The sequence below is a fragment of the Cygnus olor genome, chromosome 2 (genome assembly GCF_009769625.2).
Source record: "Cygnus olor isolate bCygOlo1 chromosome 2, bCygOlo1.pri.v2, whole genome shotgun sequence".
Taxonomy (NCBI): domain Eukaryota; kingdom Metazoa; phylum Chordata; class Aves; order Anseriformes; family Anatidae; genus Cygnus; species Cygnus olor.
Genome location: NC_049170.1, coordinates 7,586,659 through 7,614,573, shown reverse-complemented (window position 1 = coordinate 7,614,573; position 27,915 = coordinate 7,586,659). Strand labels below are relative to the sequence as shown.

Sequence of the window (27,915 nt, the reverse complement as noted above, 5' to 3'; positions counted from 1 at the left end):
TTATTAAATCACGCGTGTAGCAAACCCTATTGCCAGCCATTCCAGTATAAATAATAATTACTAATTTGCACTGCTATATTTATCAACATTTTAATTGTTGCTCTTGAAGAAACTGCTAGAAATCCTGTCAAACCAGGATATTCTCCCTTAAACTGAAGGCTTTTTTTCTCTTCTGCTACGTCACTACTGACAATAAATTCTTGCCAGAAATAGTTGTAAGTAGGTTATCGGAAAAAAATCAGCTTCAGGAAAATTTACCAATTTTTGACTTTGTCCTCAGAGCATGCACAGTTGAGAAGTGCAGTAAGACAAGATGGCACAGTAAGAAGGGAGGTTGGTGGTGAAGATGTGCTCCAAATGTGCAGTCTCTGCTGCTAAACACTTACGGCGTGTTGCGTGACTGTTTCAGAGTACCATCTGGAAGTCCCAGCTAACCCCAAATGACTGCTGGAGCAGCCCAAGGTTCGTGGGACTTGGGCTGTTCAGGTGACGACACCTACCCTCCTGCCTCCGTCTGACAACCATGACTGCGGGCGGTGCTCAAAGTCAAAGCTTTCTCTTAAAAACATGATAGGCTGGCTCCATAGCGTGTCTCAAGAAAGATGGGAACTACGTTCTATTAAAGTCTGGGAGATTTCAGTAGGAAGTGATTCCATCAATACTTCAGATTTTTTTTCTGAAGTGTGGAGTTGAGAAGAACAATGAAATCTTTAAAAATGAATATTTAGTTCTGCTATATTGCCACAGCCAAATAAAATTATGGCCAAAAAAAGACTTCAGGCAGATCTTGCTCATGCTTCTGTGTGGTGTGTTGGTACCACTTCTGACAAATGATGCTCCCTCCCTCTTGGTTTTGAAGCATTTGTTGGATGCAATTCCAGTGCATCCCTAGGCAATTAGTTTCAGTAACTCATTTTCCAAAATATAAAATAAATATTCTTTACTGTGGGGGAAGCCGGTTTTGTCTTGTACTTGTCACAGTCATGACTTCCCACAGTTGATGTGGAGAACAATTTTATAATAAACTTTTATTTACTGGGAGGTTGTCTCCTTTGTTTGGCACTGAACAAGCTAAACCTCCCAATATTTTAGGATAAGATTTGCCTTCACTGATCGCAGCACCATAATGCTGCTGAAATGACCCATTTTTTCCATTTATCAGAATGACCCTTTGTAAGATCTTGTCCCCTCAAATGTTCATAACCCCTGCCTCGCCACGCCATACGCACCTAACGCACCTCTTCCAAATCTGTTTCTTCATGCAGATTCTCGGCTTCCTTGAAATTTTCTTCAATCTTAATTGAAAAGAATTTGCAAATAAATACCTTTTGATGCTCTAGCTCGTTGTTGTCCACCTGTCTTAGGGCACTTTCACCAGGACTCTATCATCAAAGATAATCACTGACGGTTTAGAGATGGCTTCTATTCGCTTCAGAAGCGGAGTGTGGATTTCTTCCAGTCCTTCTGCCTGGAATTTCCCTGATTATTGAGCCTAAGAACACAATCTATTTCTAGTACTAGGTATAGTAAAACTGTTCTGCAGAGGATGAAATGCAGAGAACAGCATTTGCTTCTGTTTTGTTACCCGTTTGTTCTGCGTACTGACTTTTTTTGTCTTTATCCTTACTTCTAAAATGTTTTTGAAACTTTGTTTGCCTTTTATATTGCACAGTGGTAATAATGCATGCTGTGCTTTTATCTCTTCCGATTTTTATCCCTGACGGTTTATGCTGTTCCTTTGTACTCATTAAAATGCCCTTGTTTCCATTCCTAATATGATTTTTTAGTTTCAGACCCTTATTACTGGCTGCTTTTGATGCCCCTGTATTCATACTACATTTCCTATCTTTCCCCTGAGCTGGAATACTTTGCTATCGTGTGTATTCCAGTACAATAACTGCCGGTCCTCCTTTAAATTGCATTCTCGTGAGATTCTCGCAACAAGTTCAAAGAGTTGGTTGAAATTTGCTTTTCTTATTCCATTTAATTGAAGATAAAATTTTCTCCTCCTTTTTTTCCAGCTCTCATTTTCCCCTTTCCTTGGCACAGCGAGCGCTTCTCGTTACCACTTCCAGCCAAATCTCTGTACACGTTCAGCTTTTTAAGATGGAGCCCGCCCTAATAGAGTGAAGTGTGAAATAACTGCTCTTCTGGCGTCCTTGACTTTGTGAAGCAGTTGTCCTCAACGTTTCTCACAAACTTGTTGGGCTGTTTGCTCGGTTATTTTGGTTTCCATCAGACACTTGGACGATTTAGGCCTCCTCTTACCCTCCGGTTATGAAAAGCTTTGAAAGCTTCTGCGAGCTGCTTAAGAAGCGATTGCCCCCTCGTTTGGTCAGAGGAGCAGTTTCTCTCTCCTTGCCTTTTCAGTTCCTTATTCCCTAGTTCCCGTTCTCTGTTGCTTAGGGTTTTGTTTCTGCTCCTACTTTTTTCCTCTTCCTCCTGTGTTGTTTTTGTTTTTTTTTCCCCCCTTTTTGTAATAAAAGCAGATGATTGTGTTGTGTGTTTGTTTTTTCTCACCACGGCCCGCTGACGTGCAGGAGTAGGACTTTGCTCAGAAACGGATGGGATGCTTTCATTGTGGAGAAAGGCTTGTGAAGGGGAATTTTGAAATTGAAAATGAAGATGACAGAAATGTTGAAATTTCCTTAAATCTTGCAGCTTATACTTCTGGCTACTTCTCAGTTATGCTTGTTCTCTGTAGGTGAGCGGAATGCTTGCAGCTAGGAGCAGTGCCCTGACACCTGAAGCACCCCACGTCTTTACAGCGCCGTGCCTGTGCTTGTAAGCAAAAAGAGGCGACGCTTTGGGACAGCACCGCAGCACCATCGTCTCTACTGCTAGGTTATGGCCATGGTCACTAGTTCCATTTTGACCTGGACCTGCCAGCACCTCCCAAACAGCTCTCCGGGCTGGCCCAGGAGCTTGTGCGGGCCGTGCCCTGCTTTCAGTCCCGCTGACAGGTGGCTGCTTTGTTTTGGGGGCTGACAATTTGATAGCGTGGATGTAGGTTGTTGTGTGCTACATGGTCTCAAGGCCAACGCTCCCAGCTCTGCTTAATTTACTAGAATAACGATAACTGGTATTTTTCGAGAAGGAATTCAGCGAAACTGACACAGTTCTCATCAGTTTTACTTTCAGCCTCCTGGGCATACGCTGCCACAGTTAATGTTCTCTAACCCGTAGGGATGTAAGTTTAGGGAGAACAGCTCACAGCAGAATTGCTCTAGAGGGAGCAGGGAGATGGGATGTAGGAGCCACAAGGCTCTGAGAACTGCTTGCTTTCGGTTCTTCTTCGGGCTTCTGACACACAATTTGTCCTGGTTCATATTTTGCATAATTAACCTTGCGTCAGGCATCCTGCTGGAGATTTATACAAAGGCAAGTGCAAAACGGATTCAGCGGGAATTCCAATTTATTTTCCTGCCTGTGTCTTCCAGAAGTCCTTTGGGAGAGAACTGGGCCCAGAAACGAGGTGGGAGAGGTGTGTGTGTCGGGGACAGGACTCAGGAAATAAGTGACCTGTAAGCAAGATTATTTCAAGAAATTATTTCCCTAAGGTCTTCGTCCAGCAGCGGCAGCAGCGAGGGTTGCCTCATGGCTGGCTATTCTGTCGCCTCTTTTTTGTGGGATGGGAGAGCATTCTTTGTCCTGTTGTGTGGGGCGCACAGCTTGGAGGTAGCATCCTTTCTGTTTCAAAGGTGTCTGTTGGTAAAGAATAAATACAAAAACTTGGTAAACTGACGCAAATATTTTGTGTACTCTGCACGTGGCCTTCTCAGATAAGGGCACGGTGGTGGAAGAGAGCAGGGGAGGTGCAGCTGGTCGTGTTCCTGCCTTATGGACAAGCCGGGAACCTCGATCTCCAGGCTCATTAACCAGACATCGTTATTGGGGTTAATTACCGGTAACATAAATAAATGTTGTCTTAAGGATACTTTCAGTTTACTTCTTTTGTCAATTAATGTGTCTTTTTTATTTTATTTGCACTAGACTTGGTCTTGATAGGTGGAAGGAATCTGGGTTTTAAATTGTCAGCTTGACCATGATGTTTTCAAGGATTTTTTAGACCAAGGATTCATGTGATATGTGACAGTTTCTTGTCTATACTTAGTTAACATGCCCACGCTTTAAAAAAAAAAAAAAAAGTCAAATCATAACTGTCGTGGACATGTATGAACTTGTTGGGGTGAAGCTCGGGCTCTCAGCTATCCCACATCTCCTAAGGTGCAGTTTTCCAGGTTTGACTAGAATATGGAAAAATACCGTGATAGATTTTGTTAGCTGGTTTTTATCTAAAGTCTATGGAGTTTTGTTGTTGTTTGTTTTCCTTTTTTTTTTTTTTTATTTTCTTAGGGTGTAGCCTTAACTGAACTTGGGGAATACACAGCTGCGTGGATGTGACCCTACCGCACGGTGCGGCAGCATTTTCCACCCCAGCTATTAGTAATGGGCCTCGGGGACAGGGCAGAGACTGAACTCTAGTCCCATAGTCATGTCACCTCGGTTTCTTTTTCGGCAGTTTTGCGATGGTCTAGTTTCTAGCTGGAGAGTTTTCTTTTGAAACTTGAAAAGAATAATGATATTTATTTACTGCTCTAAAGGAGCTTGCTAGTGAATAGTAGGAAGTGTACTTAAATAGCTTGAATTCTGTTGAAGTCTCCGTGCTTAGTCAGAAGAGAGGACTGGGCACCCCTGAAATGTAATGCAGAAGGACTCAGTAAGGTCTGAGCAGGCGGTTTGTTATAGCCTCCGCATAGGAAACCCCTAGACAAAGAGATTTAGCTGTGATTTGGGCCATCTGAATATCACCCTAATGCCCCGATGGCTGTTGTCTGTGCTTGGTTTGGGGCATAAGTTAATTTCAGATGGGGTCCCACCATCACATTTTAGCACTGGGTGTAGTTACAGAGCTATGCAAACAACTAATTGAACGTGAAAAATATTTACAAACCATTTTGGGAACTGACTCTGAGCTGCTTTGAGCAGGAGGATGGGCTAGATGACTTTCTGAGGTCTCTTCCAACCTGAGATACCCTATGATCCGATTCTGTGGCCGTCCCTTTTAATGGTCCTGCCCATTGCTTGTCATATCCATTGCTTTTACACAGTAAAGTATAATAGCCTTTATTTTGTAGAAGGTGTTTTCCTGTCTTATTTCTTGAAAGAAAGCAGTTTACCATATCTCTTTGTTTCATTTTCTGCGTTCCTTATTCCCTGTCACCTGGTAGTTGCTTTATCTATTAATGTCTGATTCCACATACACTAAATCAGTGATTACTTGCCAGCATTATTTCTTTTTTTAAAGGGCATTTTAAGAAGTATCTGGTAGAAAAGGGTAGGGCAGATTTGGTTACTTTGAAGATTTTGTCAGAGTTTTTATTCTGACATCCAGTTTTGTCCTGCTAGAAGCGAACAACTCGCTATTAGCGATGAGTCATTTTCTAATAGTTTACGTATTGCCTTTTTTCTACCTCTTACTGTCGTCTTTTCAGCTTGTGGTCTGCTCGTCTACATTGGTTTTCAGTTCTTTCTGAATTCATTTGCTCTTGCCTTTATTTCCGTTTCTGGTAAGCAGACTACATTATCATTTCGGTTACGCAGCAGGCTTTAACCGTACCAGCACTTGGTAGCAGTGTTAAGTGACACAGATCACGGCGCTCCTGTCCCTTCTGCAGTGTTTCTGCCCAGAAGCACCACATGCCATGCTCCTTCAACAGCAGGTAGCATAGTTCTGCTGGGAAGCTGAAGAAGCGAGTAAGGACATTTGAGATCTGTCGAAAATTTGAAGGCCTGTATTTCTTATTTCAAAAACAGCTTCTCAGAAATGTTTTTTAATCTGATAGGGTGTATCCTTCTCCATTGATATCTCTCTTTACGTTTGCTAGTGGACAAGAGCTGGTGAGGCTTGGTGAGCTCAGGCTACGCTGAGCTGTCTGTGCCGATGCTCTTTCAGAAGATAGCAGCCACACAGAGGTGAAAGGGCGCTCTTTGGCCTGTCGGTTGTTGTTCGTACTTCAATTTCACGTTCGTCACTGAATTAAGTGTGCTGGTTCTGTGTGGTGCTCTGCCACCTTAGTTGCAAGGATGATAACCTTTGGCCAAAGCATGGAAAGACAAAGGGAGGAAGATACCTGAAGCCTTTTCAGCAGTATTTGTCAAAACTTGTCTGTCAAAGCCCGAAGGACAGACCGAATTTGATGCCTTCTATTGGGAAATTTCAATTACCTAACTTATGTTACAGTTCCAATTTTATTTACGAATAGCGTGCTTACTAGGTAGGACATCCTGGATGTACTGGCTTTAAATCAGATTTATTTAACATTGTATGTAGTTAACACATGAAATACATTTCTTGACCATACAACATGCTGTTAACCTGTCTTAGGTCCAGATACAGTCTGGTTTCATGCCCACAAGAAGATGGAGTAGGGAAGAGGAAAGAATACAGTTTGGAACCTCTTTTTTTTTTTTTTTTTCTTTTTTTCCTTTTAGAAATTGAGTCTATCTCCAGAGTCTGTCATAGTACAGATTAGAAACTGAGAGCTTCCAAAACCCTTCAAATGCAATAAAAAAAAAGAAGTTAAACTACACTTGTCTAATCTGTGCTTTGGCATGAAAAGTAGAAGTAACAGAGAAACTGTATTCACGGAAGGAGGCTGGTTCAAGCCGATTTGTAGCATGAAAGCGTAAAAGAGTGCTGGAAGGTAAATTGCCTTTACATTTGAGAAGGATTGCCGGGCTAAGGAAAATATTCGAGTTGCCTTTTCTGCTTGTCTTTTTGTAGTTAGATACTTCTGGCTTAATCTCAAGTCGTTGTTGTGATTTTATTGTATTGCTACTAGAAACCCAGTGAAGTAAAAGATCTAGAAAGAGCAGGTCCACAGAAGTTAAGAAAAAACAAACATATAAAAATGACAAGCACTATTTTGTGCTTATATTTTCATCTTTGTCTCTTAAAATTAAAGAAGAACCGAATCAAATTTGTGACCTAGTAGTTATTGTAACCAACCAAAGAATTGTCGTGAGGCCCATCTCTCTTACTAGTACTGCATTTGAGATTTGGATTGGAATATATTGGACGTGGTGCCGTATCTATGTGTGAATTTCTCATGGTTACTGTGAAAATCATTCTCCAAAAGTTAGGAATTGTAAATTAAACAGATAAGGCATGCTCTGCTAAATATGTCGTGATTAACTCAAGAGAGTTGAATCCTTGAGTTAATCAGTTTGAGTTTGGAAGAAAACAGTCCAACATATGTATAGACATAAGTTTTTATCTTAATCATTAAATCCATAGCTTCTGTTGCTTAAAAAAAAGTCTGTCTCTGGAGAGCTGACTGATCCCATTTCTCCATGTACATTTTCTTGGCAGAAGTCTTGGCTTAAGCAGTTTGTGCCTTGCCACGGTGGTGACACGCGTTTGGGGAGACGTGTGAATCGGGGCAGGGAGCTGAAGCAGGCGGAGTCGCTTTGCCTTTTTTTTTTTTTCGGTGTCCTGCCCCCATCCCTTCTTGCTGGGTTCGCCTGTGGCCAGGTCAGCCCTGTCATCTGGTTCACAGGCTGACCAACCTGCAGCCGAGCCGCCACGGTTTAGAGGCTGGGATAAAGGGCCACGGGGTGGGATCAGCTTCAATTAGAAGCGCTGCCAAATGCGAAACCCTACCCCGAGCTGTTCCTTTAGCTCTCCGTATGATCCTACGGAAGGCAACGCAGGGGCGGTTTGTATGGCAAGGTAGTGATGAGTCAGCACGGCTGGCGTTGGATCGTGTCTAATTCTGTTGTACCAAAAATTATGGTTTTGACCTTTCTAAGATTTTTATGGCAATTAATGTGTGCTTTTACAGTAAAAGACCTAAATCTCACGTCTTCAATGCGAGATTAAATGCAGTTTGGCGTTTGAAGCTCTCAGGAAGAACAAGGCCAGCTAATACAACTTCGTACCTGTTAGCTTGGGCTGCAGGAAGGGTAGGGAAAAGTACTGGGAGTAATTTGTTGTTATTACTTTAACCAGCTGTTACTAAATTACAACTTGCCTTGTTTGTGCTAACGTTCCTATCAGGTAAATGTTAAAACATGCTCTTTTTTACAGACTAACGTGTTTGAAAACGTTGATAAACTTATGCTACAGCAGCACAAACAGTTTGAATGTGAACTTAGGGCATGTCAAGATGCAGGTGGTGTCATCTTGGAAGTGAGGTACTGCACCTGTGTCCTAGGGGAAGTTCATATAAATTATTAGGGGATGGTTGGCGTTGGTGCTCTAACCTCGCTTGACTGTTCTGTGTGGACACGGCGACTCATTTTATTTAATATGATTTGGGAAATGCACAGCTTCTGTCCACTGTTGGGAGTGAAGAGGTTTCAGGGTAGTTTATTTTCGTTAATCTCAACGTGACTGGATAGAGAAGTGCTTGAACTTACAGAGATCTGTGTCCGACAGGGGCTTGTCCTGATTAAACCTAGAGGACTCTCAGTGCTACAGGGAGTGGGCTCGCGGAGGAGTGGGAGCGGCTTCGCCACTCACCACTTGTTGATTGAACCAAAATACCTGACCCTTACAGCAAAATAAAATAGGGACATTTACCATCGTAGCTAAGGCTCAGACTAACACATTTAACCTTCTCGTTGCAGCAGAGAGCACTGACACGCGTGGTTTCTGGAGATGTGCTGCCAGTGGTGGCTTGATGGCTGTGTCCGTACCTGTACAAAGAGGGCACGAGGGCTCTTGTACAATAGACTTGTTGTAGAGTAAACACAGGGAGGTTTTTTTCTCCTTTTTTTTTTTTTTAATGTGAGTACTTTCCTTTTAAAATTTTATCTTAATCTCTGGAGAATTGGTTTGATAAAACTTTCCTGTAGGCCAGGCACCTGCAGAGCGTTTCGTTGGAAATGGAGCGATAGGCAGTGCCGGGGCAGGTCTCGTTGGGTGAGTGCAGGCTTTGGGGTTCATTTTGTTCAGTTGCAGAGCTGAAACGATCTTTTTTTCTCCCTAAGTGCGTTTAGTGAGAATTCCTCTTGACAGGACTAATAAGGGAAGACAGGACGGGACGTCTTTGGTGCCCACAGAGGAAGGCTGCCCCTGCCTGCGGATGTTGCAGCTCAGTGTAACAGAGCAGAATTTGCTCCAAAAAAAACAACTAAAGTCAGATGAGCAAGAAAACAGGCGTAATTCTAGCGTTATTTTTGTTGTTCAGATAAGTCAGGGTAGTGCTGTCGTGTCGCTGTCCTGCAGACGTCTGCTCCTTAAACAAATTTGAAGCAAACTTGTCTAAGACTGACAGACCCAAAGCAGCGCGCAGCAGCTGCTCCGAGTCCAGTGCGGAGGGGAGTTGAACAAAGGTACGAGTGCGATTGGCAAGGCGATGGACACTTGGCAAGGCGATGGGTTTGCGAGTGTCCATCAGTGGGAGCGAAACAAGAGTTGCATAATGATTTCTGGGTTTGTTTTGCTCTCCGAGGTCTGTGGAAGGGAAAAAAAAATGGCAGGGGCCATTTGGGGGGGTTAGGAAAGAGCCGTGTTTAGATGGACATTCATCAAGCTTTACTTTCTTAGCCAGTCCGCTTCAAACCTGTCAGGAGAAACATTTAAAAGCCTGAACAGCGTTAAAAGAGGAAGAAGAAGGGGAAGAAAGCCGCTCCCTGTGCTCGCAGCCCGGCGTTTCGAGCGGATCTCCCAGCACAGCGGGGCCGGGGGGCGCCTTGTGCGACTCCTCAGCGGGCTGGTGGCACCCGGTGGGGGGGTGGCACCCGACGGGGCTGGTGACACCCGGGGGGGCCTCCCCTTTCGGCTCCAGCCCCGCGGGGGAGCCTGCCGAGGGGCCCCAGCTCCGGGAGCCTCCGCCGGGGGCGCTGCTCGGGCTGTGGCGCAGCCGGCCCCGGCTCCTCTCCACCGCTCCGCTCCGCACATTGGCGGCGCCCGGCTGCGTCGGATCTACTTTCTCTAGTTTTTTTTTTTTTTTTTTTTTCCCTCCCCTCCCTTCCCCCTCCTTCCCCTCCTCCTCCTCTTCGCCCTCCTCCTCGGGGAGGCTCCCGGAGGAGGCCAAGTTGTGAGGCGCCCCCCGCGGCCCCGCCCGGCCCCCCCCCCCCCCCCCCCCCCCCGCCCGGGCAGCGGCAAGGGGAGCATGGCCGGGGCCCCTCGGTGCTGAGCGCCCTGGTGCTGAGCCCCCTCGGTGCTGAGCCCCTCTGGCACCCGGCCTGACGAGAACTTCTCCCCCCGGAGCAGCCCCTTGGGCACCCATGCCAACCCCTCCGTTTGCCTGAGGGGCTCCGTGAGGCGCTTGCCGAGGGCCGGGTTATGGTGCGCGATTCGCCCGGGGTGAGTAGGGCTCGGCGCCGGCAACTTCTTTGTGTTAAAGGGGAGAAGGGGACGGGCAGGCACGGGGCTTGGCTGCACGGCACCCGGTGCTGTAATGCCGCCGGGAGACGGCGTTTTAGGGCGGGGGGGACCCGCAGAGCCCGGCTGCGAACTTGGCCCGAGCCTTACCCCCTCCCCCCCCCCCCCGCCTGCCTCCGACGCTCGGTGGGTAAAACCGGGGGGAAAAAAAAAAGCCACAAACCCACCCCCGGCCCCCTCCCGACTGGAGATCTGTACATGTAGGTTCAAGTTACACGGTCACTAGATAATCCTCGACCATTAAAAGCAGGGGGAGGGGGAGGACAACAAACAAAAAAGCCCGGCTGGGTATTCTGTAGGGCCGTACGCTGCTTGGGGTGAACCCGGCACCCCCAGGCTCGGACGTGGGCACCCACGAACACTCCTTTAAATTTATGACTTTATATGGTTACCTATAGCACAACTCTTTTTTTTTTTTTTTTTTTTACCTTTTTTTTTTTTTTTGAGTACTTTCATTTCCTGGTGTGAATTCTTGGAGCGATGGAAAATGTGATAAGATGAAATTTTCTTAAATATTTCGGTGTGCATGCTGCTTTTGAAAAGATTGCCATTTTAATTTTGCCTGATTTCAAGGCATAGCTGGCCGATGTTAATGCTAGATGATTTTCCCGGCTGCCTTTATCGGTAGATCTAAACTGGAAAAAAAAAAAAAAACACAATAAAAACCACTTCTTAAAATATGTTCCTGGCACGTAATGGATGTGCAGACCATCATATTGTGATGATTTTTGTATGAGCAGCGAGCAAATAGGTCATAAGTCAAACTAAGTGTTATGTAACTGGCTGGCTTTAGCAAACTTGATACAAACTAAAGGAAAAAGTATTCTTTTTTTTTTTTTTTTTTGATATGGATACAATGACAGCCTAGCCGTCCCTTTCTTAATGAAATTACTTTGTAGCATGCTCATTAAAAATAAAAATAAAAATCCAAGCTTATACTTTCAAACTATTAGCCAGTTAATTTGCATGGTGTTTTATATTTTCCCAAAAAACTATTTCAGTGGTGTGTCTGCTCCGGATACTAAACATGAGCTGTTCACTAGTGAATCACTAGTTAATACTGTAGCCAGACTAATTACATAATTGAAAATTGTTCTTGAGTTAGTATAGTCTTATATCCTTCTAGAAAACAGTAAAGCTAAACAATAATTTGGCATAGTTATAGTTCTTGAAAGAACTGAAGATAAGTGTGAATATTTCTTTTTGCATCTGAAGAAGAAAAGCAGCAGTGGGTTAATACTCCTCTTGCAAAACTGAAACAACTGGGCAGACATTTAAAGATTCCCAGTGATTATATGAAATACTGTGTATTGAACTAAACAACGTTACTGAGCTGTAGCTTACATGTAGGGTTTTTGTACTTTCTGCACATTGTCACGATGTTAGGATGTTGGGTTGATGTCCCTGCACAATAAAGTGCGCTTGCTACGGAGAAAGCTGCAGCTTCCAGACTGCGAAGTGCAAATATTTTAACTAGCTACTTGTAAGACAAACGGAGATGACAAACAAGATACACTTTTATTAGTGCTAATGTGATTAGCTGCATCTATGGGAACCATTTATTAATCTAGCTAATGACTACTATGCGTTTTATTTTAAAGTATTTGGTGTATGCTTCCTCTACTACTTACTTGTAAATACCCTTACTTTCGATAATATGCTCGGTGCTTCAGTATCTGTAGTTTCTCATTGCTTTCCTCACTTGCATGTTGTCTTTGTAAGCCGTTTTACAGAGACATTTATCAGTTTGATGCAAAGTAATAAGTAATATTCTGTTTACATCACATCAAAGAGTCCTAGGGCCAAAACTTTTTTTTTAATTAAGAATTCTTGCTGAAATTTGGTATCGTTATTTTGTCAGGCTGCGTACTTGGTTGACTTACATCCTTTTCCCTGTACTATTCTTTCCCAAGCAGAAACAGCCTCACAGTTTTGGCAGAAATGTTCCCTGAGAGTTTTTCGGGGGGAAGGCCGGGGTGGCATTATTGTCACTGACATATCTTGCCAGTAAAAATTGGTTGCATCATGCAGGCTTTCTTAATGCGATTGTTCATTGGACTTGCCTGCAGACGACGATCTCTTAAAGGTAAATGGCTGAGCAGAAATGAAAAGAAGCCATATATTGATTTCTGATTTTGTTTCAGGCTAAAAGGGCCACTCAGCATCTGTATTTCCAGCCTGAAATTTAGTCAGCTCTTTAAAAATGTTAGAAGTATTCTTTTTTTTACCATCACTGCTCTCAATTCTTATGGCTGTGCAACTCTGCTTTCCTGTTCTTTGTGTGTTGGTAGAAAACACTCGGTATAGAGTAGTACGTTCTTTATACACAATTTCAGTATAAAATATTCAGCCTTCAAAAATGAAGGGAAACTGACTGTGGAGTGCCATCAGAAGCACGCTCTAAACACTGTTAAAGCTGAAAGATAAATACTTTTCACTTTATTTGGACTGTTCCAATTTTAGTAATTTCTGAGGCTTCTGGAAACTTTAGTGTGTAATGTGTTTTCAGAAAGAGCTTTAAAAACGAGTTGACAGTAGGCCTTTAGCTAGGCTTTTATAATTCTGCCTTTCCTCTCTGAAATCCTTTTGGCATCTTCTGCTTTACTGGCAGTATCCTGGGATGTCGTATCGCAGATATCGAATGTCTTCGTGTAATTCCTGGCATTTGCTGTGTCACGGGGATAGCTTAGGTGAACCAGGAAGCGTCACAGAAACTTGGTAAAGTGGTATAAGAGAAACAGTAGTGTTGTGTTGAAGGTAGAGGAATGCTTTTTAGGGGTGTTCAAATCTTTGTGTTCAGATGTGGAATATTCAGCAAACAAACGTCTTTAACTTGAGGGATCTTTACTTTTTTTTTTTCCAAACATTTAACATCTTAGATGACGAATGCTTATCAAAATGGGTGGTAAGACGTCATGGTTAGAGTTTTTCCTTTGAAAATAGCTTGGATTTTTTAAAAACTTCGTAATTATATATTGCCTTGCTAGGATTTATTTTCATCTCAGAGCTGAGGTGCAATGCCAGGCATAAGTGTAGATGATATTGCACATATGGAGGATATTTGACTCCTCCATAAGATCTGTTAAAAGTTAGTCATAGTACATTATCATCCTGTCTGTCTCTCTGGTGAAGGCTCACTGGTGACTGAATTCGCTGCGGAAATGTTACACGGTAAATGTAGTTGGTGCTGGGGGTGCTTTTGTAATCCAGAAAATAAAATATTTCGTGTTGGATACTTTGAGCAGTGTCTTCATCCTCGTTACCAAGTGTTGAAAGGTAAATACTTAAGCAATATTATTTAATTAGGTGCTGGGACAAGGTGAGGGCTTGGAAGAAGAGCGTGCTTGTGTGTGTTTGTTTTTTTGGTCAGGACTTGCAGTCCTTGGGTGTAATTCTGCTCGAGCGCTGGTTTCTTTTAGATGGAACTGAATGCGATCAGCCTAAAAGCACTTCCATCTTGTTGTTACTCCAGAGCTCTCTTTCCCTTTTTTTCTTCTTTCTTTTCATCTTTATTGTCATTATTGTTAATTTTCGTGCCCAAAATGCAGATAACATGGAAGGCGTTTGTTCAGCCAGCAGCGCATGTGCGAGCAGGTTACGATGGCATGTTCCTAGTTAGCCTTCTGCTCCTCACAGCTTAGAGGATCTCACTCATCCCATTGCCCCTGGTAGTGTTTAACATCAGATGGCACAGAGAAAAATGTGACAAACTCTGAAGTGGAATAATCAGTTGTGGAATAATCATTCTGTAAGGGATCTGTTGGAGATGGGATCATGCCAGCCGGAACGGGAGCTAAGTTTTTTTTCCAAAATTCAGAGAACCTCAAGTGGAGTTCTTATTTATGCTCCTAGATCTGCAGAAATCTACTTTCTTGTAAAGATCTCAAATTTGTCAGAATTTGAAGGCTTTTTCCAAGCCTGGGGGTATGATACAGTAGGCTGCACAAAGAGCATGGAAGGGATGGGTTGGACGGGCATGTATGAAGACTTTGTGTTTGGAGCTGGGAGAAGGGCTAAAGGTTGGAGCTGTGCTTTGGTCACTTTGTGCTTCATGGGTCAGGGGATTTTGGCAATACAGTTCTGGAGCACCACTGAGAATGAAGATAATGAGCAAGAACGAGTTGAACAAGTAAGAAGATACAGAGGTCAAGGAGGGTGATGTGTCTAGAATATTTAGTTATCATTTCAAAGGTTATTGATGTGGGCCAAGAAGTAGAAGGTGTGCTAGGTGTTGTCACTGTGCTGTGTCCAAAAGGGTGGGTCGCAGTCATGGCAGAAGTTGTCAGTCAGTGTATGTTGAGAACTGTCATAAAATGGAGGTCTGGATTGAACAGTGAGTACACTTTTAAACTGATTATTCTCATTTGAAGAGGTTTGTTTTGGCCTTTCAGTATTTTCCTGGAAGGCTGAATGTATGTAGGAATGGATGCAGAAGCAGGGTAGAGTGCTTTTGGCAGAATCCTGGGTTTGCAGTGATTAGAAAAGGGGGGTTCAGAGTTACAGGCACGTAGTCTTTAGGACAGATGGGGGATTGAGGATGAGGAGCATAGTCTTCAGTCTTTTTCTTTCACCTTAATCCATTTTGGTGCAGTCCCTCGTCTGTGAGTAGTCTTTCTTTTCAAGAGCATTTAACCAGTTTTTCCCTTCTGTTCCTCCCTTGTCACTTCCGTTTTTTTTCCTGGTTAAACGAAGCAAAGATTTTATTTAAAGGAACCAGTTTTGAGAACAATGTAAAGGCAGTGTTATGCAGCTCCACAAGCAGCAACTGTTATAATTTGAAGACAAGTTTTTAGAAGAAGAGCATAATGTTGAGGAAGCCTGGAAAACTTCGGAAGTGGTTCATGCGGACCAAGCAGGGTACAGTCTTGTATAAGCAAGTTCTTAAAACTGGTCTGGGGAGGGGAGTATATTTGTTTACTGTGTATTTGTTTAGCTTACATATTAGTCAACAAAATGTAAAATGTTTTTATCGGCCTATTTGTTTTTAGGTAGTAAGAGCCACCTAGAATGACGTAGAACGTTCAGCTATCAAAAGTTTGTAAATCATCTTCCATTTTTCAGAAACGCATACAGGTATTAAATTATCCTGGTGGCAGTTGGTTACTTACATGAGATGGTTATGTCACTTTTCCACAGAAAGTTTTGGAATCCTAGTGCCGGATTGGTGAATAACCACTATTTTGGGCATTTCTCTTGCCTCTCTGGGGAATATTTTGCAATCAGTCACTCCTGTTTACTACGTTACCGGAAAGTCAGAGTTTGACGTGTGGTGGGTAGCCAGGAGTTGCTATTTCCAGCTGTGACATCTGCTGCCATAACCAGTGCTGATGAGGATTGTTTGCTGCTGTTTCCTGCGGTGATACCCGGGAGAAAGGACCTTTAGGGGAAGGTTGCTCTTGTGATCACTGATTATGGACAGTTTGTATGGAACCAGGCCTGTATGTTTGTTTATTTTCTTCTGGCTGCCTAATCTTCAACCTCTGCTGTTGACAACTTCACCAGTACCACAGGAGTCATCAGTAGTGATGCCACTGGACCTATGAATAAAAGACCTGGCAGTGAATATGTACGGTATGGATTCATTTCATTATTAAACAGGATGATAGGGTATTCTGTAAGCTGCAGAAGTCTCTTTCCAAGACAACTGAGGTCAATAGAATTTTTTCTGTTGAAATAAAATAATCGTGAGAGCAAATGCTCGGCAGTATGAGTAGGAATCTTACAGTCTAGTCCCTTTGGTATGTATTATTTTGAATAATGCCAACCGATTGCTACTACATGTGACAAAATAGTGTAGAGAACAGGATACTTTAGAAAAAATAAACCAGATATAGCAGAATAGTTTTTCATCCTTCAGATTTCAAGCAAACGTGAGGCTAGTTTTTGTCAACATAGGTCCTGACAAGAATCACAAGCCTGTTGTGTGTAGAGGAAAAAAAATGAAGGGCATGTCTGGGTTGCTCAGCGAGACCTGGGTCTGTTGGGTTGTGTTTTTCTGAGCTAGGAACATATCTCAGGCCTCTGAGACCTGCCTGCAGTTTATACAGCTTCATCTAACTCAGAGCAGTATCATAAGTACTGATATTATGTGTTCAAAATTTATTAGAGCAATGTAGGGATGAATGGTTTTGCATGTAGGACTCCACATGCTATCCTTGAGCTTTTGTCAGTGTTCTGTGCCATAAGTTTCTTTTAAGGCCAGAAAATAGAGAAAGAAGAGCTGCTTGGTTAGCTTTCCTCATAAGTTACATAGACTCATGTGAAGAGTAGGAGACCTTTTCTGAGGAAGACTGTTCTGAAGATCTCTTTTGTAGTAGAAACCCCGTGACGGTTACGATCTCCTCAGCAACTCGGAAGGGTAATCATTTTGACTGTTCCATGGCACGAACAGCGAGAGCTTGAAATTTATTTACAAGGAATTTGAAGGATGTGTTGTAGCGGTAAAGTTACGGGCAAAAAAGCAGTGGTAGTGCTGTTATGTCTGTTAAGGCTAGAAGAGAAGCAAGGATCATGGGGAGTGATTGCAGCTTACGTAAAACTGTTGTAACTTAGTAAAATGGATGAGCTTTTGGGCACGTGGAAGGAAATATGTACTGCTTTTTTCACGAAGTGTCTGACTGCTCCAGAGTCACGTAATGTCACAGAAAGCACCTTCTGTATCTGCAGTCCCTAACAGATTTACAAAATCTTTAAGTGGTTGCAACCGATACTGGCAGAAGACGTATCTTGAAATAGTCTCTCCTGGAATCTCCTCTCCAGTCCTTCCAACAGCTTCTTAAGCCTGCTAAACTCATCAGAAGTAAGCTCACTGCAGACCACCCTATACCAAATCGTTCCCGAGCAGCAGAATTTGCCAGCAGAGCTTCGTGGCTACCCTGGTAATGCATTGTGAGACAGAATCACTAAGATCATAGGATTCTGTGATACAAAACACACGTTGTCCTTTCCCACATTTCCTCATGGACATTCAACATATGTCCTTATGGAGAGTAGGTGGATGAGATTAAGCAACTCTTACGTATAAGGATGAACTCGCATGCAGTCAGTGAACACGTAGCTGTTTCTCATAAAACTCCGTCCTTAACTCTTTGGTTCTGGCAATCAAATGTGTGTGACAGATTCCATCGAAGAGATGAGCTTGGGACATGAGATTCATGACTTTAACCAGTCACAAGCCTAAAAGAGACTGATGACAAAACAGCATGATATTCCTAATATTTTTTCTGCGCCCCTGCCCTAAAACTCAGCCCTTTGTCCTCCACAGGTAATAAATTACCTCTCAGTCTTTTCCCCAGGAGGCAACCAGCTTAGGAGCTTTCCCTCAGTCCTCTTTACAAGTAATGTTTACCTGTCTTCTAGGTGTGTTCGCAGCGTTAACACTGAAGATTGTGGTATCTGCATAGTATTCAAGTAACAGCTTTGGTGTCCAGTAGCTTGTTTGTTACTTAACGATTTCACTCGATCAAGGTTGGGGAGAGCAAAATAAACTCCCACAAATACCTCACTGTTGTCTTTTTAACTGACTACGGGTAGCAAAAAATGAACTCTCTACAAAGAGTAAGGTTAGAGTGCTGGTGTGCTAGAACTGGATATTATTTCAAATCCGAAGATTTCAGCAAAGTGCCACCTGACTTTCTTCAGTGACCTGACACGTGATATTTAGGTTATTTCTGAGGCTCTGCAAGGAGTTGTGTCTTGGGAGAACCCCCTCAGCTGCAAGAAGAGCTTGGTGTTGCTTAAGTAGAAGCAAAGTAGGGTTTTTTGACTATGAAAGCATCTTGTAGAGAAGCATGACTATGACCTGAAGCTTGCTGGTTTTGAGTTGTGTGGTAGTGGTGATGACCGTCTGACGAAGGGTGTAAATGACATTATCTTTTTGGTATGATACGGACAAAGATTCTAAGAGCCATCTACTGACTGTGAAGGTGTATGGGATGCTCAGACATTTTCTTTACTCTTTTTCCCCCTTGCCACCTCCCAGGCAGAACTGATTTTCTAAGACCGAATTAAGAATCTGCAGATGATGGAAATAATGAACAAGCCTTTTAAAGAAATGAAGCGTTTATAAACTACTGAAGGCTGTAAATGAAGGGTAGTGTTGCTGATCAGTCTTTAGGTGCCAAAGTAATTTGGGCAACAAGATGACCTTTGCTTTGCCAGCTCTTGGTTCAGAGTCTGTAAGATAATATGCAGAAATCATCTATGTCACAGTGGCCAGATCTGTGTGCTGGGTCAGATCAGAGATCTGAATGTCCCATCGTCGTATTTGCTGCAGCGGTGCAGAGCAGGTGCCTGGGAAGGAAAATGAGGAAATCCTGTAATGGCACTTCCCTGAACCGCTGAAAGTTGGGAAAGAATTGTGGGATCTGGAGTCAAGGGAAGCATCTTTGTGCTAAATCTGTTGAGCATTAAGGATCTCACTTCAGTGTATCCAGCCTCTCCTTGACCACGCAGGCTTTCACCAGCACTGAGCATGGAATACCACAGTATAACTGCATGTCGTGTGAAGAACCACCACCTTTTACTAGGGATTTTCTTGAAACTTCTATGTATGTGCACCAATACCATTTAATGTGTTAGAAGAGACAGTGTTTGCCTTTCTGGCACAGATTCTTTGTTCACCTTTTCAGTGTGATTTGTGATTTTAATTACCAAGGCGCATGAGGATGCTCATGTGGGAAAAGCAGACCATGTAATCTTAAGAGCTGCCAAGAGAGCTCTAGGTCAGATCAGTGAAGTTTTAAACTGAAAAAAAATTGTGGTGGAAAGTTGAGAGGACAAATTGTGTGTGTGGTGAACGGGGCTGCATTTTGAAGGCGTTACGGGCTCTAAAAAGTATTTGGGTATCTGGACCGTTAGCAAATTCTGTTGTGGTCCTTCAGGCAGTGAGTCTTTTCACTTCTTGCAGCCTAAGGGAATCGTGGGATCTTGTTTTCTGATGTTAGACGTCCATATTGCGTAGCTTAGGTTTTGCTTCATTCTTTTAGTTTCGTAGTGTTTGTATCTGGATGATGAACCGGTTGTAGATGGCATAAGTGGGCTTAATTATTCTCCTTATTATGTTTCCTGATAGATTTGGTTTTCAGTGAGTTTAGATTTCATGCCTGATCCTGCTGATGTCTCTGGATTTACAGATCTCTAAAAAGCCTCGGTATGGTGACAGATCAGAGTACGGCACTGGTCAGACCGACGTGGCTCTGGTGGCTACATCAGCTGGCTCTAACGGACCAGGGCACACGTAAATGCTCATTAAAATACGATTAAAGTATCCCCTTTTGTTCACTAAGTGGGGCCCGGCCCGCGTTTTGTGATGGACCACCCGTTCCATTCGCGCTGTGTGTTGTGAAATGCCTGTCTGGTTTCTGAGCCTGATTGTTCGCCACCCAAACCGCAGCCTTGTTCCAGCCTGTGCTGGAGATGCTCGTCGTTCAGCACGCGTCCATTATTCATCTCTTCTCTTCCATTGACTGCTGATTAAATGCGGATGGATTCTGCTTTCATTTGGAACGTAGTCATCTAAGGACAAATATGAAACACCGGTGTTGACAGCGGGTGTCTCCTGTTTTCCTCTACCTCTGCTTTTTAACTACCAAAGACTGTTGTCTTTTTTTGTTCAGTTTAATTAATAAGCTGATCTTGCAGAAGAGAGCCAGCCTAAATTACGTTGGTAATTTGCCATGACCACCTGTGGTACTATGTAAATAACGAGAGAATAACAAAAACCTACAACTAAATTAACAAAATCAAAAGGGTTTAGTTATGCTTTCTAAGACAAGCCTTGTCATCTCGCCTGGAAGGAGAAAAAATGGGTGGTTCTTTAGGCTTATTTTTTGTAAAAAGTAGAGATGGGTATGCTTCAAGCTCAGTTTCATAGCACAAATCCAGAAGGTTAATTTGTGGCTTTGACGGTAACTATGGAAAGCTTAAACTCAGTGAAGCACAGGTTGGTTCATATAGGATCAGCAAGAGGGACAGTGAGTCCTTGTGTTGTTGGAATTTGGGGTAAACGAAGAGGACTATTTCCAAATCAGTATGTTGTAGAAGAAGGGATGGAAGATGCTATAAAAGTTCTTAGCTCTGGCTTTTCTTTGGCACTTTGGAATCCGATGATTTGGCACTTGTAACTACTGTGGATAAGAGGCGTTTCTAGAAAATAAAATGTCTGTGTGGCAGTGGTGGGGGAGACGTCTGTTCTGAAAACATCTGAGATGCTGGAAAGTGTCCCCAGTGGGAAAGAGACACTGCATAGCTGGCACCAAGACTAGCTTTTTATGTATGGATGGGCACGTTTAGGAAAGGATCAACACCAGGAGCTCAGTTACTAGGGAAGTGAGTGGCTAAAGCAGTTGGAAATAAAGGGAATCATTCTTACCTTGCTTGTTCCTTTCAGTTTGGCAAGACAGTAGTGTGGGAGGGTTGCTATCTCCAGACGAGCTGCCTGTGTGAAGCAAATCTTGAGATGGATTTCAAAAGGTAAATGTTATTTTAACCTGAAGGCTTCACGGTTGGCGTGACCTGGGTCTGCGTATGGCTAGCTTCTGCCTACCGGTAGATGCTCATAGACTATCCGGGTTGGAAGGGACCCACAGGGGTCATCGAGTCCAACTCCTGGGTCCCCAAAGGACCACCTGTAAATAAATAAATGGTGAACAAGCATGGATGGCAACTCAGCTTGGAAATCTGGTCTGGAATGACCAGAGCCAACTCTTGATGGAGCAAAGTGCACGAGGCTTGTACTGCGTACAGTACTGGAAAGCTTCTGTTTTCTGGTACATCTTGCAAACCTTCACGTGTATAATTACAGCAAACTATAGGCAGTTAAAAAAAAAAAATCAACACATTTCAAAGAAGCTATATTAAAAGAAAAAAATAGCTTTCTTATTGGCAAATACTAGTTAGTGTGGTAACGCAGTTCATTACAATTATTTGCACCTATGTGGTGGTTTTTAGCTTACTGCGAAACATCGGTGTTTCTAAGGAGATGGCCAGAAAAAGTTTTTAGGATATTTTTTAGGGGCTGGGTTAGGGGTGGTGGGTTTTTTTTTTTTCTTTGTTTTTTAAGATGTGATTCTTTTTGTTGCACTCGTCAAGACTCCTTCTGAAGGACTTATTTTTCTCGTTTTGACAAACTAGTTGATCAGCGCAACTGGCAAGGGACCGACATGGAGCAACAAAGGATTTCTGTTCGGCTGGAAATTTTATTAGAGGCCATCTCCATCTTGGAGCGCTTTGTGAAGTAGAGTAGAAACTCTTTGTGTAAGAAAGGCCGCTCGAGTGAATTTGCATGTTTTCCTCCCCAAAATTAGCATGCCAGAATACTTGGTTGCGGTGTGTTTGGAAGACTTTGTACAAGAAATAACAGTAAGTCGAAGATTGCTAACTGAGGATCTGTAACGATGCCAACTATTTTTTTTTTAATGAAAGCTTTGTGTACATAACAGGATGAGTCATCACTGGAGAGTTCTGAAAGTGGTTGGCATCCCTAAGAACCCTTTTGTATGTCTCTGCTACACAAAAAAGCATTTTTGCCATGAAAGTGTGCTTTAAAAAGTATTGGACTAACTAGGATTTAGGGGAAAGTTTACTAATGTAGCTTGATTCTTGATTTTCTATGATCATATTAAAAATAATTTTGGTATTCTCAGATCTTCCTAAGTAATAGGATGCCAGTTTCTAAGTAGCTTTCTGGCTATTTGTTCCTTAAGATTATACTTGTGACTTCAGACGTACTTCTTTTATATATGTTTATAAATTTGGTTTTAAAATTGTGTAATAAGAGTTTGGCTGTTTTCCTAGATCTGCAGAAACGACTCCTTTGCTTCGATGCAAGTATTAAAAATCTGGTGGTAGGAGAACACCAAAACTCGTTTAGCTTTACTGAACCCAGATCACTGTTCTAAACCTCTAGTAGCTGCTCATCAGAGGAGTGCTTATTTTAAGTACGTTTTCTTTTGATACAGTTGTCATGTAGAGGAACTGGATGGCCTTGGTGCTTTCTGTTGTGTCTCCTAAGAAATGAGTGTCTTACACAGAAGAAAAACCTCTTCATTTGTTGTGTTAGGAGAATTCATAGTTGCTATCCTCCCTGAGAGCAGCTGCTTGATAAAAAGAAGCAGAAACCTTTCTTCACGTTTAAGATGTTCATAGGTTCACCGTTGTGTTTTGCCCATGGTTTTTCCTAATGATCTGAAGCCTTGTTCGTGTAACTCTAAAATTACACAAAGAGATTGAATTTTGGAGCTGGTGAAATAGGACGGTACACTTATTTCTGTCTGAGATTTCTGGGAGTATATGAAATTTTTCAGTCCTCCCCACCCTCGATTCGTTCTCCAGCAGGGCATTTTGTAATGCGTGCTGTAATTTCAGAAATCAAAGCTATTGATTGCAGTTCTTTTATACCGTACGGTAGTGATGATATATTAAATGTAACATTTTTAAGTTTTGTGATTTCTCTTGAGTGAACCTGATTAGCAAGTTTATGGCCAACAAAACATGAAAAAAAAATTCTTCAGAAGAGCTCATGAAGAAGTGTTAAGAATTTGTAGGTTTTGATCCAGGAAAAAAAAAAGCTCTCATAATCATTTAAAATTTTATATAATTTTCATCTCAATTCTCAGACTAATGCTGGTAACAGAAAGCATAAATGACAGAGGGGCTTTCAGGTGATCCTTGAAAAAACACAGGTTAATTATTCAGCACTGCACCTGCAAGTGTGGTAGCTTTGAGGCAAGCTCTCAGCCTTACTTTCATTGGTGTGTTCATTTTTGTGTGCATCCGAGGCTAAGCATATAAACAGTTCTTTGATTTGGAAGTGAAACAACAGAACAGGTAATAAAGTTGACATTGGTGATAGATTTTATTTAAGCTTAGAATTAGTCCAGTGGCATTGCTGAGCAATGACTTCTTTTAATGGTAGCACACTTTTACCTATTATTTTTTATTAGCAGTGTTATTTTAAGCTGTAGTTCTTCTGCTGTGTGAGTTACCAGCCTAGTGGTATTCTGCAATTAAATGCTGGAGCATGCTGCTACGGGGTGTGTCTAGTGACTGAAGCCCTGGTTTGTGCTTATTTTCCAAGGTAAGCTAAACTTCAGCTTCTGATTTCGCTTCTGGAGGAGGCAAATTCTCAACCTGTCTGCAAATGAGGCCATAGGATTGGGTATAAAAAAAAAAATAAGGTCCTGGGGTGTGTCTGTGTTTAGAGAAGTTAATAGCAACACCAAAAAAAGGTATGTTTGCCTTGCACCCTCTCAAGGCTCTTGCAGGGAGGAGCCCTACTTCAAAATGCCCCGCTTCCTTCACCAAGGCACCGTTCCCAGCTGCTCAGATGAAGAAAGTTTCCCTTAGGGGCATGCAACCAGGCACGTTACCTTTATTCTAGGATCCACACGCATAGAAGAAAAACTGTGTGCATTACTGGGGGCTTCCCACCTCATCTCTTCCAGTTATAACATCCACCGACCTGCTCCCTGGTACTTCGCTTACCCGTGTGGTGTTAGTAATGGAAATTTTCTGGTGAGCTTGATACGTGCGGGGGCATCTGAGGGCACGGCTCGAGAGCTGTGTTGTGCTGGCAGCACCACTCGGGCAGTCACCTTTTATTGCAGCTGCTCGTTTCTGTTCTCTGCCAGCCCAACTCTTAGCACGCCTGTGGGGCTGGGAGCTCCTTTCTGACACTATAACCTCTCTTAGTAAAGGCGACGTGCAATTTACCTGGTTCTTCAGGTGAAGATTTGGCCCTTCCCTAAGTCCGAGCCCCGTGTTGGTTTGCTTGGGGCCAGTCCTAGCTTTTTGGAGAGTTACGTACAAAGCTGTTTCTTGTGCTTGTAGGTCCTTGTAGTGAAATCATTGTGTTCACAGAAGCAAAGCTTCTAAGAAGAGGTTCCATCAGTGGCAATCGTTTTAATGATAAACGGGTTTGGATTCTTTTTCCCTATGTCTTTTTTTTTTAGACTTTTTTTTTTTAGCTTAGAAGTGAACGTTTCCTCTTCCTTTACATGGTATGGCTTTAAATCAGTAAACTTGCGCTTTTTTCATATTCTCCTAGTTAATAGGATTCTTGGTAGACTTTTAACCTTTATAACTACTGTCAGGTGTAAAATGATTCAGATGTGACGAAAAAAGGCAAGTTTGGAATAGCATTAACGTCATCCTGTCAGTAGCATGCAGTCAGCAGTCGCGTGGCTTCTCCTAGCCCTACAGCTGCTTTACTGCCCAGTAACCCAAACCTTCCACACAGCGAGGAATGCCACGGCGAGGCTACAGACTCATCACATTTGCATTTTGAGATGAACAATAGTACTTATAAATATGCCAGAAACTTTAAAAAGTTGAGATCTGGGAGCTCAGTTTTTGGCGTTTTTTGAGAATTCGCCGCCTAATCGGTAAAAACAAAACCCAACAAGCAAACAAACAAAACCCCTACAAGATTGCCCGAGGTAACAGGTGTCTAAAGAATTTCTGTTGTATTAGTGCTGCACATCATCTGTTTAGCCTCTAAAGCCAAGGGAATAAATGCTAATAATGTGTGTGTTTTACTCGGGGTACGTGCGGCGCGGTTTACAAACTGATACGTACGGGTGCTCTGCAAACGTTTTGTGGAAATCTCACTTGAAAAAATCAATGCAAATCGAGCCGCTGCTGCGGTGTGTTTGGAATCGCTTGTATCCAAGAAACCAGGAGGGAAGCGTGGCTGCGAGCTGGGCGCCGGGCAGAAATAGTTAACGGCAGCCTGCAGGATTAGTGCGGGATTCTGCTAATGAGCTGGAAGGAGGCGGAAACAGCAAGCTAATGATATTGACAGACAGCACCGAGGTAAATGCATTTGTCAACACACGGAGACAGCACACGGAAAGGAACATAGCTCGGGAATACATAAAATACAGCAAGAGGAGAGAGGGAGGCGGCCGTGCCCGCCTCTAGCGCAGCCGCTGCTCGCTCGGGACTGACAGGTTTGCAAAACACTTCGCCGGCGAGGGTGGGAATCTGGCGATGAAGCTGTGCTAAAAGTGGACAGCAGACAAATGAATTTATTTATTTATTTCGTTACAGCTTGGATTTTAATCGCCTCAAATGCGTTGTGGTGAATTGTGACTGTTTGTGATGGGGCTGGATGTGGTGTTGATGCGGACAGAGGAAATGTCCTTGGGGTAATAAAACTGAGACAAGAGTTAAAGTTACATTTAAATAAAGCGAGTTGTGGGGAAATCTAATAGGTAAAACTCAAACATACTTAAAACTCATCACTTTCTTTTGTAAATTAAAACCATAAACCTATTTTATCTTGCAGGCAGTGGTGTACCAGTAACTTTTCCCTTAAGGCACAGAATTCGGTGGTACGCTCTAACTTTGTTTCCAAAGTTCCTGGAAGAAGCAAAGACATTTGTATGCAATACTATTTTCTGCTGATAGTATCGGTGTTCCAGAATGGATCAAAACATGATAGTTGTCATCATTCTAAATAAAGAAATGGATGCTACCCACTGCTGAACTCTCCCAACTGTAACCCCAGCTGCTCCGCAGGCGCAGGGACCCGACTAGCAGCGTTTACCAGCTGCGTGTAAGAGCTGCGCTGCACGTAAAGGGATTTCACATTTTATTATGTGGGAGGGATGATGTCAGTTTGGTTGATTATGCCCCTTTCAAGCTGCTGTGATAATTACCTGCTTGTTACTAGAAGTGTCGAACCCGTTTTCAGTTCTTGTTTGCTTTTGCTGTCATGCCCTAATTGCTACATAATTTTGTCCCTGCCAATTACTACCTTGGAGTTGAATTTTACAGGGAAAAAGTTGTAAGAAGCAATAAATTCATTGTTGGTTTTTTTTGATCTCGTCATTTCAGTAGAGTATTTAATTCTGCTACAAGGTGCGTTGAAGTACATGCTGCTCACTCCTGTGCGATGGTGAGATCCCACAGGTCCCACTGAAATCGGTGCAATCCAAAGGCTCAGCTTCTGCCTGAGCAAGTCGTGTGGTGCTGTGATGGGCACTGCTTGTGCCTTGGTGGTGAAGTATGGAAAATGAAGAATCGTGCAGAATTTATGGCTTCTAACTTTGTATCTTTATGTTGGAAAATACATTCAGTACAGTCTTCAGAGTCATGAACTCTTAGGTGGGTTTTTTTGTGTGTTTTTTGTTTGTTTTTTTTTAATTCCTTACCTTCCTTTTCATCCTTTTACCTGCTATGTGAGTTTAAGAAGCTCCCTTTGGTGTACATGCTGGGGTTTCTGATCCTTTACACAGTTTTCTATAAAAGCAGAATGTATGTGGATTTTTTGTAGAAGGTGTTGAGCCTAACTTTTATATTCTGATTTAAAATATTTAGTTGAATTAGTCAATGGAATAAAGCATACAGTAGCTGAGTTAAGTGACAGGATGGTCTCTTGTCTTGGGAACTCTTCTGGCACGGCTTTGGGTTTTTTGGATGGTGCTCTGGCAATGCGACCTGATATTTTGAGTAGTTTCAACTATGGTCTGGAAATGCTAATTCCTGCTGGTGAATGCTGTGCCTGGGATGATGCGGGTGAGCGAGAGGAAGAAGCAGCAGTGTGATTTGGGCTGACTAATTGCAATTAAACAAAACGTACTTCAAACCACCAACGTGCTGTCAGCAGGTGGAAGTGCCTGGAGGGGCTATGGCCAGGAAGGGGCGTTTCGGAGAAGGAACCGCGTGTGGGGTGTTGGCAGCTCTGTGCCGGAGCTCTGCTGGTAGCGTAGGTGAGGTTGGCTGCTGCTGTGTTTAATGGGCCTCTGCTAGCCATGGTGAAAAGGTGGACGTGTTAAAATCCATGAGACGGACCAAAGACTATGGGAAGCATGGAGAGGATCGCTTGTGGTGAGAAAGTTGAAGGTGCTCGGTCTGTTTATGGGACGGCGGGGAGTCCAAGCCCTAAAGCTAAGAACTGGCTTGATGACATCGGGCAGTATCTCCAGTGGAAAAAAGACCAAATACTCGAGGGTTCCCTGATGCAACAGGAAAAGGTACGACAAGAGCAGAGCCACTGTTTGAAATCTGAAACCGGAGAAATTCACGTAGGAAATAAGCATGGATCCTTAACAGGGAAACAAACCGCAAAGGGTCTGGCAAAGTGGGTGCCTTTCTGCAAGACAGACTTCGAGCAATTGTGGTCATGGAGTGGGCTTTACGGGTAGCAGACTTACATGGGTAGTGGTTCTGGCATCATGTTCAGCAGGTCTGAGCAATCGGGCTTCTGCTCTCATAGTGCCCTTTAGCAGCTTTTTCATGGGTGCTTTATGAAATATTGTTGAAGGTGCTTCTAAAATGTAGCCTTTAATAACTTGATTGCAAAATTTGAGTGGTTTCTAAGCGTGTGAGGATCAGAGCACCTCGAGTGTAGTTCTTCTCTCATCGTGTAGGCTTTCAGGTACTTTAAGGAAAATTTCAGTGTGCAAAAAAAAAAATAAAATCGATTATGCAGTAGTAATACTGTAACAAAAAAGAACAGTTTTACTTCTGAAATTCATGCATTGGCCACGCTGTGATCCAGCCCCTGTTCTGCG

The 27,915-nt window shown here is 43.0% G+C and overlaps 1 protein-coding gene across 11 annotated transcripts in view; it reads left to right on the top strand.

Moving 5' to 3' along the window:
• Positions 1–27,915, top strand: part of KMT2C (lysine methyltransferase 2C) — a 199,753-nt gene that overhangs the window by 8,206 nt on the left and 163,632 nt on the right. Inside the window, exon 1 of one of the 11 annotated variants that reach the window (XM_040546208.1) lies at positions 10,100–10,318. The exons of the other annotated variants lie outside the window; for them this stretch is intronic. The gene's annotated coding sequence lies outside the window, so the exon portion shown is untranslated. Of the gene's footprint in view, positions 1–10,099; positions 10,319–27,915 lie in introns of those variants that run through there. 11 annotated transcript variants of the gene reach the window in all.